The sequence below is a fragment of the Myotis brandtii genome, unplaced genomic scaffold, assembly GCF_000412655.1.
Source record: "Myotis brandtii unplaced genomic scaffold, ASM41265v1 scaffold514, whole genome shotgun sequence".
Classification (NCBI taxonomy): domain Eukaryota; kingdom Metazoa; phylum Chordata; class Mammalia; order Chiroptera; family Vespertilionidae; genus Myotis; species Myotis brandtii.
The window spans coordinates 450,374-454,719 of NW_005369591.1; positions in this window are offsets into that span (position 1 = coordinate 450,374).

A 4,346-nucleotide genomic window follows, 5' to 3' on the forward strand; every position below is an offset into this window, starting at 1 on the left:
GTGATATATCATTTTGGTTTATCATTTGCATCTCTCTGATGATTAGTAACCTAGAACATTTTTTCATGTGTCTTTTTTTTAAACTTTTTTCCTTTATTGATTAAAGTATTACATATCTGTCCTTATCCCCACATTACCTCCCATCCACCCCCACTCATGCCCTAAGCTCCCTGGTGTCTGTGTCCATTGATTAGGCTTATATGCATGCATACAAGTCCTTTGGTTGATCTCTCCCCATTACCCCCACTCTCCCCTACCTTACCGCTGAGATTTGATGGTGTTGTCGATGCTTATCTGTCTCTGGATCTGCTTTTGTCATCAGTTTATGTTGTTCATTATATATCACAAATGAATGAGAACATGTGATATTTATCTTTTTCTTGCTGCCTTTTCTCACTTAACATAATGCTCTCCAGTTCCATCCATTCTGTTGCAAATTGTAAGAATTCCTTCTTTTTTTACCACAGTGTAGTATTCCATTGTGTAGATGTACCACAGTTTTTTAATCCACTCATCTGCTTTTGGGCACTTAGGCTGTTTCCAAGTCTTAGCTATTGTAAATTGTGCTGCTATGAACATAGAGGTGCATATATCCTTTGTAATTGGTGTTTCTCATTTCTTGGGATATATTTCTAGAAGTGGGATCACTGGGTCAAATGGGAGTTCCATTTTTAGTTTTTTGAGGAAACTCCGTACTGTTCTTCACAGTGGCTGCACAGTCTGCATTCCCATCAACAGTGCACGAGGGTTCCTTTTTGTCTGAATCCTTGTCAGCACTTGTCATTTGTTGATTTGTTGATGATAGCCATTCTGACATGTGTGAAATGTTACCACATTGTCGTTTTGATTGGCATCACTCAGATGATTAATGACTTTGAGCATCTTGGCCTTCCTTATGTCCTCGTTCAAAAAGAATTCAGTGGTTCTCAACCTTCCTAATGCCGTGACCCTTTAATACAGTTCCTCATGTTGTGGTGACCCTCAACCATAAAATTATTTTCATTGCTACTTCATAACTGTAATTTTTCTACTGTTATGAATCATAATGTAAATATCTGATAGGCTATATGCTTTTTCTGATGGTCACGACCCACAGGTTGAGAACCCCTGAATTTCCCATTTTTTTAATTTGGTTATTTATATTCCATTTGTTAATTGGTATGAGTTCCCTGTAAATGTTGGAGATTAAACTCTTATTGGTCATAACATTGGAAGATATGTTCTCCCAGGCAGTGGGCTTTCTTGTTGTTTTGTTGATGGTTTTTATGGGTGTACAGAAGCTTTTTCTTTTGATGTAGTCACATTTTTTAATTTTCTCTTTAATTTCCATTACCCTAGGAGCTGTATCAGTGAAGATATTCTTTTGGCATATGTCTGAGATTTTGCTGCCTGTGGATTCTTCTAAGATTTTTATGGTTTCCCATCTTACGTTTAAGTCCTTTATCCATTTTCAGTTTATTTTTGTGTATGGTGTAAGTTGGTGGTCTAGTTTCATTTTTTGCCTGTATCTGTCCAAGTTTCCCAACAACATTTATTGAAGAGACTGTCTTGACTCCATGTATGCTCTTGCCTCCTTTGTCAAATATTAATTGAGCATAGTGGTTTGGTTCTATTTCTGGTTTCTCTGTTCTGTTTCATTGGTCTATATGTTTGTTCTTGTGCCAGTACCAGGCAGTTTTGAGTACAGTGGCTTTGTAATACAGCTTGATATATGGTGTTGAGATCCCTTCTACTTAATTCTTCTTTCCAGGATTGCTGAAGCTATTTGGGGTCTTTTTTTTTATTCCAGATGAATTTTTGAAGCGTTCTTTCTAGGCATGTGAAATATACTGTTGGTATTTAAATGGGGATTGTATTGAATCTATAGATTGCTTTGGGTAATATAGACATTTTAATGATGTTAATTCTACCAATCCATGAACATGGTATGTTCTTCCATCTGTTTATATCTTCCTCTATCTCTTTTCAGTGTCCTGTAGTTTTGCAAGTACAGGTTTTTACCTCCTTAGTTAAGTTTATTCCTAGGTTTCTTATATTTTGGTGCAATGGTAAATGAGATTGTTTCTTTAATCTCTCTTTCTGTAAGTTCACTATTGGTGTATAAAAAGGACATAGATTTCTTGGGATTAATTTGGTATCCTGATACATTGCCGAATTCATTTATTAAGTCTAATAATTTTTTGATGTAGTCTTTAGGGTTTTCTATGTACAGTATCATGTCATCTGCTAATAATTACTGTTTTACATTTTCTTTTCCAATTTGGATATCTTTTATTTCTTCTTCTTGTCTAATTGCTATGGCTAGCACTTCCAGTACTATGTCGAACAGGAGTGCTGAAAGTGGGCATCCCTGTCTCTTTCCTGTTCTTAGGTGAAATGGTTGTAGTTTTTGCCCATTGAGTATGATGTTTGCTGTAGGTTTGTCATACAAGGATTTTATTATGCTGAGGTATGATCCCTCTATTCCCATTTTGCTGAGGGTTTTTATCAAGAAAGGGTGTTGGATATTGTAAAATGCTTTTTCTGCATCAATTGATATGACTATGTGATTTTTATCTTAAATTTGTTTATGTCATGTATCATGTTTATTGATTTGTGGATATTGTACCATCCTTGCATCCCCAGGAATAAATCCTATGGTCATGGTGTATGATCTTTCTGATGTACTGCTGGATCTGATTTGCTAGAATTTTGTTGAGGATTTTGGCATCTATGTTCATAAAGGATATTGGCCTGTAATTCTCTTGCATTGTGTTGTCTTTATCTGGATTTGGGATTAGGGTAATGCTGGCTTCATAGAATGAGCTTGGAAATGTTCCTTACCCTTGAATATATGGAATAGTCTGAGGAGGATTGGTTTTAGTTCTTCCTTGAATGTTTGGTAAAACTCCCCTGTGAAGCCATCTGGCCCAGGGCTTTTGTTTGCTGGAAGCTTTTTGATGACTGCTTTAATTTCCTCCATAGTTATTGGCCTATTGAGGTTTTTACATTCTTCCTGATTGAGTTTTGGAAGGTTGTATTTTTCTAGGGATATGACCATTTCCTCTAGGTTGTCTAGTTCATTGGAATAGAATTGTTCATAGTATTTTTTTTTAATAATCCCTTGCCTTTCTGTGGCATCTGTTATTATTTTGTCTCTTTCATTTCTCATTTTGTTTATTTGGGTCCTCTCTTTGCTTCTTCGTGAGCCTGGTTAGAGGTTCATCAATCTTTTCATCATTTCAAAGAACCAGCTCTTGGTTTCATTGTCCTTTGGTATTGTTTTTTGTTTTTATTGAGTTTTTTTTGTCTCTATTTCATTTATTTCTGCTCTGATCTTTATTATCTCCTTTCTGTTCACTCTGAGCTTTTCATTTTGCTCTCTTTCTACTTCTTTAAGTTGGTGAGTTAGATAATTTATTGCCATTTTTTTGTTTGTTTTTTGAGGTAGGCCTGTAGAGCTATAAACTTCCCTCTCAGGACTGCTTTCTCCTTGTCCCATAGATTTTGGATTTTTGTGTTTTCATTGTCATTCATTTCTAGGATATTTTTAATTTCTTCTTCGATCTCTTTGGTAACCCAATCATTGTTTAATAGCATGCTATTCAGCTTCCAAGTGTTTGATTTTTTTGGATTGTTTTTATTGTACTTTATTTTTAATATTATGCCATTGTGGTTTGAGAAGATGATTGATATGATTTCAATCTTCTTGAATTTAGAGACTTTGTTTGTGACCCAATATGTGGTCTATCTTTGAAAATTCCCATGTGCACTTGAGAAGAACATATATTCTGTGGCTTTGGGGTGAAATGTTCTGAAGATGACAATTAATTTCATCTGATCTAGTGAGTAATTTAGTATTGCTGTTTTTTTGCTGATTTTTTTTTTTGGTCTAGAGGATTTATCCAGTGATGACATTGGTGTATTAAAGTCCCCTGCTATGATTATATTGTTTTAGATCTCTCTCCTGATATCTTCCAGGAGTTTTTTTTTATGTATTTGTCTGCTCCTGCATTAGGTGCATATATGTTTACCAGGGTTATATCCTCTTGTTTAAATCCCTTTAGTATTATCTTTGGTGATGGCCTTCACTTTAAGGTCTATTTTATCAGATATAAGTAATGCAACCCCAGATTTTTTTTTCATTTCCATTTGCCTGAAAGATATTTTTCCATCCCTTCACTTTCAGTCTGTGTGAGTCCATTTTCTAAGTTGGGTCTCTTATAGAAAGCATATACACTGAGTGGCCAGATTATTATGACCACCTGATGTTTGCAGGCAAATTAGCCATACACTGCATTGTATGGGATATTGAAGCTGAAGGCCTGTTCGAACACCTTTGCTGTCTGCAGTTACCAAGATAAAAC